Raw genomic sequence first — 13,562 nt, 5'->3', positions numbered from 1 at the left:
CTCAAATGGATAGAAATGTCGAGCCAAGTTCCTAAAGCCAAGAGTCTTCTTTGCACTCCTTGTTCCCGAGCACAGCGCATCAGGAATGGTGACGGTACACACTCAGCCACTCTGAAGGCTGCCTCACGCCTGCCAATTTAATAGTGATATGATGGACATAAATATAGCAGTTACTAAAATGAACCTTCCAATACCCTTCCAAACTGCTTTACGTAAACTCCGTTACTTTGGCTGGTTACTGAGCCAATCCTTGATGGGGGCAGCTGCAAACCTAACGCACGTGTTTGGCACCAGTGAATATGAGTTCTTTAGTGAGGTTGCTAGATAAACACCACACATTTTGAACTATTAGAACAAGATCTCAAAATTGAACCCAACATGATTGTGTGAGGAATTTCGAGGCTGCTTCTAATCGTTAGACTCATCAACAATGGTCTGGCTCTTATTATGGCCATCTTGAAGTAAAAAAATAAAATAAAATTCCACACATACATGGTTTCCATGCAAATATAGACCAGTCTCGGGCTATTAAACATAGTATTTTAGCAATTGTGGTGAATGCAAGGAAGAGCCCTTCCCACCCAGGAATTCTTGAGTCTGTCCCCTTTCTCACCAGCCTCAGGGTACCACACAACATGCTGTCCCCATGCCAGGAGAACAAATCAGTTACAGGAGCTGTGGCCCAACTTATGAGACATTTTTTGCTAGAAAGGGAGGCAGCTCCTTCAGTGTGGATCCTTATTGAGAGTTAATGAGTCCCAACCACAATGTAAAAGAGGAATATCAATCCCAATATCAAATGTGGTGTTTCAGGGTACACCCAGCTGGGCCAGGCATTGCTCAGAGTTTCACAGAGTCCCAGGCAAGATGCAAGATAGTCTTGGTGTTCCAGGAAAGAATCTCCTTCCCAGGGAGCTGGCAAGTGAGACCGAAGGAGCCAGTCCGTTCCTGATGGGACCAGTTCGCATGGACCAAAGCCACTTTGCACATTTGAGCTGCTGCTAGCCAGACATGAGCCAGTCCTTCTAGCACGCATGCAGCTCGCTTCCAGAGCCTTTTCCCTCATGGTTCTAATTTGAAAACCAACCTCAGAAATTTTCTGAGGTTTGGGCTCTACTCCCTTTGTCCAAAGTGCCTCACCTAAACCTTCTAAACACATGCATGAACAAGGAGATGAATCAGCTCCAGAGCTCTTGATCCATGGACTCCAAGCTTAGGCTATTTCCTTGATTGTGGACTATTCACCCAATGACCAGATGCCTCACACATAGCAAATATTCATGAATTCATAACAGTCTCAGACATAATTGATTACTTACTGTTTTTAATGTGTTTGGTTTTTTGTGTGTTTGTTTTTAGAACCATTTTAGTTTTGCTTCTGCAAAGTTGAGCAGAAGGTACAGAGATTGCCTGTTCCCACACTTGCATAGTCTCCCCCATGACCAACATCCCCCATCAGAGTGATATATTTGTTACAATTGATGGACCTACATTGACATATCACTGTCACTCAGAGTCTCTACATTAGGGTTCACTCTCATTGGTATGCATCCTCTAAGTTTGGACAATGTACAGTGACATGTGTCCATCATTATAGTACTCCCTTGTGTCCTGCATATTCATTCCTTCCCCTCCCAATCCTGGATCTTTTCACTGTCTCTGACATTTTGTCGTATTGTTGGAATCATACAATGTACAATCTTTTTAGTCTGGCTTCTTTCATTCAGTGAAGTGCACCTCACTCCCTTCTCATGTCTTTTCACAGCTTGCTAGTTCATTTCTCTTTAGTGCTGAATAATATTCCATTGTCCAGATGTGCTACAGTTTATTGATCCATCCATCTACCAAAGGTCACCTTGGTTGCTTCCAAGTTTATGGTTATTAGGAATATAAAATGTTTTAAACATGAAGACCAGCTTCTTAGGAGCTTACCATCTAGTCAGAGAAGTAATAGCTACTGTTTACCACATCATTGCTGTGTGCAGGCACTGTGCTTGGGCTTTTACTTGAGTTATTCATTTAATCCTTATAATTTCTCTGTCAGGGAGGTCCTTGTCTCCACTTTACATGAAAACTAAGACAAGAGGCAGGGTAGGGGCTAGATTAGAGTAAGTCAAGAGAGCTGGGCATGGGCTGGGGATGTGACTCAAGCGGTAGCACGCTCGCCTGGCATGCGTGCGGCCGGGGTTCGATCCTCAGCACCACATACAAACAAAGATGTTGTGTCCACCCAAAAAAATAAATAAATAAAAAATAAATGTTAAAATTCTCTCTCTCTCTCTCTCTCTCTAAAAAGAGAGAGAGAGAGAGAGAGCTGGGCATGGTGGTGCACACCTGTAATCCCAGTGGTTTGGGAGGCTGAGGCAGGATGATTGTGAGTTCAAAGCTAGCCTCAGCAACAGCAAGGTGCTAAGCAACTCAGTGAGATCCTATCTCTAAATAAAATAGGGCTGGGATGTGGTCAGTGGTTGAGTGCCTCTGAGTTCAATCCTGGTCTCCACTCCCCCCCACAAAAAAAGACAGTAAGTCAAAAGAGGCATCTGAGGCACAGCATTTGAAGAAGTTCATGAAAATCTTACTTTCAGGAGATAAGAGTGAGTAACTCCTTAAATCTTGTGATCTAGACTCCTTACAGTGTCCTGGATCTAGCAAGAGAGGTTAGGTGACATGACTGGCATCATTCAGCTGGCAAATAGCAGCTGGGATTTGAACTTGGGACATCTAACTCTTACCACTGGTGTCAATGTACCTATAGTGCACAGTAGAATGTCACAACAGCCTTAAGAAACTTGAACAACACAAAGGATACAGGAGGTAAGAGATAAAGGTCACTTTAGGCCAGAAGACAGTCTTCAAAGGAATTGAAATTGTAGTGGTTAAATGGTGGCCTCAAAATAGAGATGTTCACCTTCTAAACCCTAGACCATGGGAACATGCATGGCCTTATTTGGAAAAATCTTCTTGGCAAAAGTAATGAAGTGAAGGTTCCTGATGAGATCAACCTGGATTACCTGGGTGACCCCTAAATCCAGTAAGTGTCCTTTGAAGAGAGAGAAGATGGGAAGATGCAGACACACAGACAAAGTCCTGTGAAGACAGAGGAGGACACTGGATTCATGAAGCCACAAGCCAATGAACCCCTGTAGCCCTCAGAGACTGGAAGAAACAAGGAAGGATTCTTTAGAGACTTCAGAGGGAATACTGCCCTGCCAACACCTTGGCCTCCAGAAGAGAATAAATTTCTATTTTTTTTTTCAAGTCCCAAGTGTGTGATAATTTGTTGTGGTTATCTTAGGAAATAAACCCAGGGGTTGAGCTGGTCTTTGAAGCACAGGTAGAATTTAGATATCAGAGAAGGCCCTGTGATCAAGGAAGAATCTGAGTAGCAAGCCTGGTAAACGCCTCTGATGTGGGGTCACATGAAGAGGAAGACAGCGAGGTAAGACCAGAAAAGCAGCTCAGAAGCCCTCAAGTAGCAGCTCTGCTATAGATCAAGAGTCTGGCCTCGATTGGGAAAGTAAATTATGGCATTTACTTCATTTCTGGGAGTGCAGGATGAACATCCGATCACAATTAGTTTCTTTTCAGAAACTCATCCATCAGTATTCAATGATGTTTCCCCTGCATCACTTTCACTATCAATACAAGATAGTATGATAAGTGTTCTTGAAGTAAAGATTGGATTCAAATTGTGCATTTGTGGTCTCTCAACCCTCAGCAGATCCTGGGCCTCGTCTCGAGGAACATTCCAACTTTGTTATTTTTTAAAGATGTAGTGATCCCGACAAGGGGTCATTTAATGACGACTTGGGCATCACCACGTGAGAAAAAGGGAGACAGAAAGGGACACCAAGGGAGCTGGAGACAGAATGGGAACTCATTTTCAATGTAGAAAGAAAGATTGGTCCCAGAAGCAAGAAGAACCCAGGGCACAAAAGCAAACGAGCCCTTTCAACACCTCACTCCTCAGCTGGGTCCAGCAAGGAGTGTAAATCTGAACAGGTGGGTCTTATGACAAAACCAGAGAAATGAACAAGGGCACGAGGAGGGGTTCCTCCAAGCGCCACACCTCCCCCAGACTCTTGCCACCTCAAGCCAAGCTAGGAATTCCTGTGTCCACTTAAGCCCCGGCCATTCTGCCTTCAGGAACCAGGCGGGCACCCTCTGGAAGCCTGGCCATTGGTCATCTTCATCCCTCGGCATCAGACCTCAGGGTGGCAGCCTGGGACACCGCTGCTATCCAGGGTGACAAGGCCGACCCCTCTTCCCAGCTGCTGATGGGAAAACAGGTTCCTGCGGAAGAGGACAGACATCTGTCACCGGGGCACGGGGTGGCCTCGCTGGCCGTTCCACCAGCCTGCTCTAAAGCAAACCACCTGTTTCCTGCCCAAGCTCAAGCCCCAGCTTTCCAAGGTCTCCGCAAAGAGAGAACGCGTCCAAGCCACGGCTGAGGAATGATGGCCTTGGCACTGACTCCAGCGAGATTTGTTGTTCACTAAGGAGTTTTGTGGAATCCAGACTCATTTTCCACTGAAACAAGGGAAAGTAAAGACGGCACCAAATAAAAATAGCTTCCCGGAGCTTCCTGTTTACTCTGCTTGGCTGATTCTCCCCAGCCGGGGGGCTTCACTGGATATTTGGGTACAAAGTCCCTTTGCAAAAGACCCCTGAAAATGATGACTTTTTTTTCTTTCATGTTTCTATTTCCCTCCCTTTTGTTCCATGTAAGTTTATTGGGGGGGGGGTCTTTTTTTGTTTGTTTGTTAATTCCCAAATATCCCTTTTCTAGTCCCATTTAGAGGGATACAAGGTTACTGGGTGCTATCCGCCTCTGGTGACCCCATGATCTCATTTATAAAGTAGAGCTAACTCTGTCTGCCTTGCTGAGTCACAAAAGGAAGATGTAGGAGAAGAGTAGGTGACACAAGGGCTGTGGAAAGAGGGGTCTGTGCCTGGCACCAAGACTTTACATTCCCCTTTAGAATAATGCACATGCATGAGAAATCAGAGAGGACATGAGGTGACAGGCAGATGAAGCTCATCCGGAAGAAATGAGCAGGTCTGCTCCAGACATCAGGACTCGCAACGTGCAAGTGGCCGTAAAGCCCTTTTCTAAAACCATCAGGACATCAAGTATGTTTGGGGAGAAGGCCTGACTGACGAACGAGACATTCCTGGGTGGGCCGTGGGTGACAGGTCTTTGCTGAAAACTGGTATTTGGCCCTCTTCTCACGGCCCACGTGCTGAACATGTTGTCTTGGTCCAAAAGCAAAGGGAACAGCTTCACTTTCCTGACTGATTCTTACACCACAACAATAAAAGTTCATAATGGAAAAAACATTTATTCCATGGCCCGGGACACTCTAGGCAAGCAGAGAATTGGATCTACATTCTATCAACAGAAATTGCTGAGAGCAAACCAAAGCTTGTTAACTGATTTTTATGAATGATTGAAACAGCAAAGCAGATTTATTTGATTTTCATAATTTAAAAATTGACAATTGCATAAATATCTTTCCAAACTGGGCAGGATGAAAGCCATCCTGTTTTTGAGAGGAACAGAAGTGGAATGAAGTCACAAAAAAAACCAAACAGACATGAGAACTGTCCCCTGAGAAAGAAGCATTGAAGTCCTAACCCCATTATCTCAGATGTGATCTTATTTGTAAATAGGATCTTTAAAGAGGCAATCAAGTTAAAAACAAGCTCTGATCCAGTATGACTGATGTCCTTACAGAATAGACAAGTTTGGACAGGGACTGGAGGCCGGGTAAAGACACAGGGAGCAGGCCATCAATAAGCCAAGGAATGCCTACGGCCACCAGAATCCAACAGAGAAGTGAGGAGAGATTGTCTCCCACAGCCCTCAACAGGAACCAACCCCATGACACCCTGACTTTGGACTTCTAGACTCAAGACTGCAAGATGGTAAATCTCTGTTCTTAGATCCCCCCAGACTATAGTACTTTGTCACAGCAGATGAAGCAAAAGTAATACAAGGACTTGTGTATCCTGTAGCTCCCAGCAGTTATGGCTCTATGCTGTTGTTGGGGGAACTTTGGGGCCTATGGGGCATGTCTTGTTAGGAAGCAGAAATCCCCCACCCCCTTCCATTGCGAAAGTCAAAACGTCAAGACTCCCTGTCCCCAACCTGGCACGTTGATGCTTTATCCCAGAATATAAAAACTGGAGCATGAGCAGTTTCAAATGTACTCTTCAGCCACCATTAGGGGTGATGTCCAGTGTGCATTTGCAGTGGTACTAATGGCACCACTCTGCATTTGCTAGAAGCCTGACCTGGCTCACAGATCCAGCCATTTGATTTTGCTTGGTTCCTGCCCCTTTTTCCATGCCTAATTCTTGCAGGCTTCAGATTGTGTGAACTTCCCAACATACAGTCAAATTGTGCCATCAAGTTCAGCAGGACCGGCTTTCCACCCTCTGCTTAACCTCTGCCTCTGGACATCTTAATCTCCATACTGATGTCCAAAGACAAACTCATCACCTTTATCCTCCTTTTTTTCTGCACCCCCACCCCCCCCACACACATACTGACATCTGTGAGTGGTGCCTCTGTGTTCCTCGGCCTTCACATAACAAGCAGCAAACAACACTCCTCCCCAGCCTCTACTCACATCCCCCCTCTTCCCAGTCCTCCAGCCCTCATAATAAATATCTTTGCATAAATATCTTTCTAAACCTGTCAGGATGAAAGCCATCCTGTTTTTTTAGAGGAAGAGAAGTGGAACGAAGTCACAAAAAAACAAACAGACATGAGAACTGTCCCACCTGAAATACCCCCATTAGTCTGACCCATTTTCAACTCCCCAGATTCCTGTGATCCCTGTGGGCTGGGGAGGCATCCTGGATAGAAGAAGCCCAGGTCCTGCCCCTCCCTGTGCCATCCACAGTCATGCTTCGCCCATGCTACCCTCCTGCCCTAATTACCCTCCTGCCCTACTCTCTGTTGGAATCTATCCAAACTTTAAAACCCATCTCCAATATAGATGATGATTTTTTTCCCTTTCTTTTTCTGGGGGTTGGGGGGGTGATTGAATGCAAGGGTGCTTCACCACTAAGCCACATCTCCAGCCCTTTTATTTATTTATTAATTTTATTTTGAGACAGGGCTAAGTTGCTTAGGGCCTGGCTAAGTTGGTGAGGCGGGCTTTGAACTTTCAATCCCTCTGCCTCAGCCTCCCAAGCTGCTGGGATTACTGGCATGAGCATCTGTACCTGACCATAGATGATGATTTCCATCAGCCAAGATGCTCCTTCCTTCCTTTGAATTGCCCCTACATTTGAGGCTACAACTCTTAGTTCCTTCCACCTTGAGTTACAGTAATCTGCATGCTCATCTGGTTCCTGTTATGCAATCACTGCTGTTTGTGGAACAGCAGTGGCCACAACCCATCTCCACCTCCAATATCACCACCATCCTTCCTACCTGGATTATTGCTTCAGCACCTAACTGGCCATTTGGTAGAAAACCCAAGAAAAAAGACCCAACGTGGTCTGACCTCCATGACCTCTCTGTCCTAAAAACCACCTCTTTCCCCCTCCATTGTTCTCTCTCCTCTCCAGCCCCGCTGCCTTCTCCCTGTTCCTGGAAAGCACCCAGCCTTGAGACATTTGCACGGGCTGTTTGATCAAGCTAAACCCCTCAGCTGCTTTAAGTCTTTGCTCAAATGTCACCTTCTCAAGGAGGCTCAGCCTGACCCCCTTATTTGAAAGGCTACCGCTACCCAGCACCCTCAATCCCCATCACGCTGCTTTCTTCCTTCTCTCCATAGCACAGACCAGCTCCTGAAATACTAATTTATGTGTTTATGACGGGTACTGTTCATTGTTTGCATCTCCACCTGCCGGGTTGCTCACAACTAAGACACTCAGGGGAACTGGGCTAAATGGGCTGCGCAAAATAACCACACAAGATACGGAAATACCTTTTTCTTTGGGGGTGCTGTGATGGCTCCTGTGAGAGAGAGCACGTGCTGACCCCTTTTATTGAGGAGAAGCTATTCAAATGAGGCAAGGGGTCAGGTTTCAAGGGGCTGAGTCCAGCTTCATGATGTCCCCTGTCAGCAGGTTGACTGACACCTAGGAAGGCCACACCTAAGGGCACAGTAAGAGAAGGGGACACACACAAGGCACTTCCATGGAACATTCTATCCCAAACAGGGCAAGGGGTTATATTACAAAGGAACAGGTGAGCATAGCTCCACCCATGGGGAGGTAGGAAGGCACGTCCATGCAGGAAGACACAGTCACTCGAATCCGAATCCTAGAAGACCACCAGGGCTGTCTAGCAGCGTGGCCGTTGCAGGATGCCACATCGCTCAGCAGGGGAGTGGACTCAGTCACATGCTAGTCGGTCTCCCACATCCTCCCCACCTGCCACAAGGCCAGCCTCTCAAGAACAGGGCCCTCATCTGTTACACTCACTGGTGTATCCCATTAACCTGTTCATGGAAGGTGCTCAATACAGGCATACCTCAGATGTATTGTAGAGTTGGTTCCTGACCACTTCAATAAAGTAAATGTCACGATAAAGTGATTAATCTGAGTGTTTTTGGTTTCCCAGTGCATACATATTTATGTTTACACCAACCTCATAGTTAATTAAGTGTGCAATACCATCATGTATATAAAACAATGTACATGACTTAATTAAAAATATTTTGTTTCTAAAAATTGTTAATGATCACCTGAGCCTTTGGTGAGCCATCATCATTTTGGTGGTGGAAGGTCTTGCCATGACACTGTTCAGGGTAGTTGGTGGCTGTTGAAGGTTGGGTCACTGTAGCAAGTTCTTAAAACAAGACAACAGTGACAGGTACTGCATTGAAAGACTTTTGCTTTCACAAGGGATTTTCTGTAGCCCGCAATACTGTCTGACAGCATCTTACCTGTGGTACAATTTCTTTCAAAATTGGAGTCCATTCTCTCAAAACCTGAAGCTACTTTACCAACTAAGTTTATGGAATATTCTAGATCCCTGTTCATAGCATCTTCACTGGGATAGATTCTGCCTCAAGAAACCACTTCCCTTGCTTGTTCAGAAGAAACAGCTCCTCCCCCATCAAGGTTTATCATGAGATGCAGCAATTCAGTCACATCTCCAGTCCCCACTTCTAATTCTAGTCATCTTGCTATTTCCATCACATCTACAATTACTTCCTCCACTGCAGTCTTGGACCCCTCGGAGTCATCCATGAGGGTTGGGATCAAATTCTTTCGATAACTATAAATCCCTTAAATCCCTGTTAATACTGATTTTTTTTTAATACTGGGAATTGAGCCCAGGACTGCTCTATCACCAAGATACACTCCCACCCCCCACCCCCGCTTTTTATTTTTTTAATTTTGACACAGGGCCTCACTAAGTTGCTTAGGGCTTTACTAAGTCAGTTAGTCTGGCCTCCAGCTTGTGATCCTCTTGCCTCAGCCTCTCAAGTCCCTAGGATTATAGGTACGTGCCACCTCACCCAGCAATGTTGAAGATTTGACCTTCTATGAATCAAGAATGTTTCTAGTAGCATCTAGAATGGTGAATCCTTTCCAGAAGGTTTTCAATCTACTTTGCCCAGACCCATCAGAGGAATCACTATGACAGCTATAACTTTATGAAATACTTTTTTTCCTAAATCATAAGACCTGAAAGTCAAAATTACTCCTTAATCCATAGGCTGCAGAATCGATATGGCACCAGCAGGCATGAAAGCCACGTTAATTTCATGGTGTACCTCCATCAGAGCCCTTGAGTGACCAGGTGCATTGACAGCTCAGTGAAACTTTGAAAGGAAGCTTTTATTCTGAGCAGCAGATCCCAACAGTGGACTTACAATACTCAGTAAACCATGTTGTAAACAGATGTGCTGTCATCCAGGCTTTGTTGTTCCATTTATAGAGCACAGGCGGAATAGATTAAGTATAATTCTTAAGGGCCCTAGCATTTTGGGGATGTAAATGAACATTGGCTCCAACTTAAATCACCAGCTGCACTAGCCCTTAACGGGAGAATCAACCCATCCTTTGAAACTTTGGAACCAAGCACTGGCTTCTCCTCTCTAGCTATGAGAGTCCTAGATGGCATCTTCTTCCAATAGAAGGTTGTTTCGTTAGCACTGAAAATCTGTCGAAATCAGTGCAGCCAACTTTATCCCTGATCTTAGCTAGATCTTCTGGGTAAATTGCTGTATCTTCTCCATCAGCACCTGCTGCTGCTTTCCCTTGCACTTGTACGTCATGGTGACAGCTTCTTGCCTTAAACCTCAAGAACCAACCTCCACCAGCACCAAATGTGTCCTCTGCCGCTTTCTCACTTCTCTCAACCTTCCTAGAGTTGAAAGAGTTAGGACCTCGTTCTGGATTTGGCTTTGGCTTTGGCTTACAGGAATGTTAGCATGTGTGTGTCCATTTTTAGTTTCCTTCAAGAACGTTTCCTTTGCTTTCCCAACTTGGCTAACCTTTGGTGTAAGAGGCTCAGCTTTTAGCCTGTCCAGGCTTTCCACACATCTTCCTCACTAAGCTTAATCATTTCCAGCTTCTGATTTCAAGTGAAAGATGTGAAACCCTTCCTTTCACTTGAGCACTTAGAAGCTTACTGTGGGGTGATTCGTTGGTCTCATTTTCATATTGCTGCGTCTCGGGGTATAGGTGGCTCAGGTGCCGGCGCCATGTGGGAGTGGGGGTGGAGTAGCCGTGAGTGGCACAGCCAGAATCCAAACCACAGTTTTGGACTAAGTTCCCCGTCTTATGTGGGCAACGTTCATGGCATCCCAAAATAATTACAACAGGAACATCAAAGATCACTGCTCACAAGTCATCATAGCAGATACAATAATGATGAAAAAGTTTGGAATATTTGCAAAAATTGCCAAAACGTGACAAAGACACAAAGTGAGCCCATGTGGGATTGCCATGAGCCTTCAATTTATAAAAACACAATATCTGAGAAGTGCAATAAAGTGCAATAAAATGAGGTATGCTTGTAAATATTTGTTATATAAATGAACCTCTCTGAATGCTGCGTATACATAGTCATGACAGTCAGTAGGTTCCCAAATCATACTCCCTTTTTAAAAAAGCATCGCTGCCTGGTTGCTTGGCTGCTTTTCCCTATGCTGCCATGGAAACCAACAGCCCGGGGACAGGTTGCTTTTCATCAAGTCAGGCGATGTATACCGCACCCCAGGAACACAGGATGTATACCGTGAGGGCAGGAGGCACCAGCCAGTGAGCTGAAGCATTGGGGTGTAAGCAGCCCTGAGCTCAGCACCCCTCTCTGCTCAGTTGGCCTCGGGATCTCCCTAGGAGCCTCGTGGGGTGAGCAGCAGAGGCCCCCAGGAGATCCGCCCCTGCCATACATTTGCCCACACAGACCACACATTCTGTTCTCAGGAGACTCTCAAGTCAAAATGTTCCCAGTGCCTCCCACACGCATCTCTTTCTCTATCCCCAATAATAGCAGGCATTTGTGGAGTACCTACTACAAATGAGACATTTCATGTACATCTTCACCAGTGCTGGTAGCACTGCAAAGTCAACTATCATTCCGCCTTTCACAGTCAAGGAAACTGAGGCTCAAGGAGACAGTAAGCATTGCAGGGGAGGTGGATTTGCATCAGGGAACCTGGGGCCGGAGAGAGGTGAACTTTCCACAGGCTGCAGAGCTCCACCGGCTCTGCTGCTGTGCTTCTCCCTGCCATTGTCTCAGCCCCTGTGCCTGGAGAAGGTGGGAGAGGGCAGGGAGTGGAGGGCAGAAATCTCCAGAAATCCTGGAGTGTGCACTTCACATGCATGCACACACGTGTGGACACGTACACAGATCCACAGTGAGCCACAGGAACATTGTAACTGGATTCAGTCTCTGACAGAGGCTGAGCTCTGAGCTCTCTCTGGAAGTCTTTAAAAAATAACAAGTAAAAGATAATCCCATCTTTCTGGAATGACGTAGGTGTGGTCGTGCCTAAAAGCAGAGATTAGCTGACCCCTAATGGACCTGTTTAGCTTTATGAGCATGATGAACCGTTACTGGACAGGCGGGCTAACTAGAGCATTACTAAATCTGTTTTTAATAATGTCACCATCCCAGGACCAAACCCTGACCCGTCGCTGCAATAAAGGTTCATCATCGCTGGAGAGAGCACTGGGTTACTCAGGGTGGAGGTGAGAAGTGGGGACTGCCTGTTTGTTCTCAAGTGTGGGGCTCCGTGAGTCATAGAGTAGCTCAGGAAGGGGTGGAGAGCTTGAAGATTTATCTCAGAGGAGGTCCGCAGACTAAAGAAGAAAACAATGACAAGGAGACTACGGTCAGTGCAGTGAGGACAACAACCCAGCTTGAAAACTGTTGAACCAAGGGACACAGAGACTGTTGCTGTGGGTATGCGTGCAACATGTACACTGTGCAAATCTCAAGCACACAAAGAGAACACTCCCAACACACCTCAGATCATCAGACAACATTTGTTCTGGGTGTTATGCAAAAGTCACCAGCACCTATTACATGACTCAGATATTTAATATTAAGCTGAAAGTCCACCAAGGGCAAAACTCTTGCAGGCACTAAAGAAGCAAAAGGGCCAATGGAAAAGATTGGGAACTGGCAGCCACCTTCAGGGACCAGCAAACCAGGTAGGGAAGGGAGATGTGACCAGAGGAGACGAGAGCAAATGGAATATCAGCAAACAGCGACACCAATGGCTTCACATGAGCATTCAGGGCATTTGGTCAGCTGGCCTGGGCTTTCAGACCCTGCTAGTGTTGACAGCCCCCGTGGCCTTTTGCCCCCTGAGGAATCCAGGCCCTTCTGTATCAAATAAGAAGGGTGGAGTTCATGGCACAAAAGATTGGCTCCCAGGCTGAGCTATCAGCTGGGTGGGAGTCAACCCTGGGGATGCTGCTTGGTGGGGAGGTGGATTAGCTGGGTCTCAAGGCAGTGTGCTTGGGCACAGAAGAGTCACAGATGTCACAGAGCTATGGGGACATGGCCTCTTTCCTGCCCCTGCACAGAATCGGTGCTTCAGTTCCAAGGGATAAATAAGCATGGGGCACCCACATTGGTGTTCCCATGAGGGACTTGAGTAGCAGGGCCATTTGCACACCTGTGTATCTATTCCCTGCAACCCTATCCCAGGGCCATGTGCATAAATACATCCCAGTCCTCCTTAGGAGGGGAAGGCCTGCAAGCCCTGCATGAGCAGCCGGGGACTGGAGCTTTAGATTCCTGCCTCCATCTACCAAGAGACCATCTACCAAGATAAGGAGACACAGGCTGAATGTCATGGCAATAAGACACTCTGGTGCTCCAGACTCTACCATCGTCTCCCTCCCAGTCCACTTCAAGTAAAAGCCGAAGTTCTTAATCTCCCCTTGGCCCCCTTTGCTCTGGTGCTTGCTCACTCTGCTCCAGCCACATATCTTCCTGCTGTCTGTCTGTCTGTCTCTCTCTCTCTCTCTCTCTCTCTGGTAGGGGAGTGGGGTTAGGAGTGGGTATCAGGGATTGAATTCAGGGGCACTCAACCACTAAGCCACATCCCCACCCCTATTTTATATTTTCA

This window comes from Marmota monax, unplaced genomic scaffold (genome assembly GCF_021218885.2).
Source record: "Marmota monax isolate L192 unplaced genomic scaffold, Marmota_monax_Labrador192_F-V1.1 WCK01_AAM20220418_F8-fsc00003, whole genome shotgun sequence".
Lineage (NCBI taxonomy): Eukaryota > Metazoa > Chordata > Mammalia > Rodentia > Sciuridae > Marmota > Marmota monax.
This window is presented reverse-complemented; position numbering follows the sequence as displayed.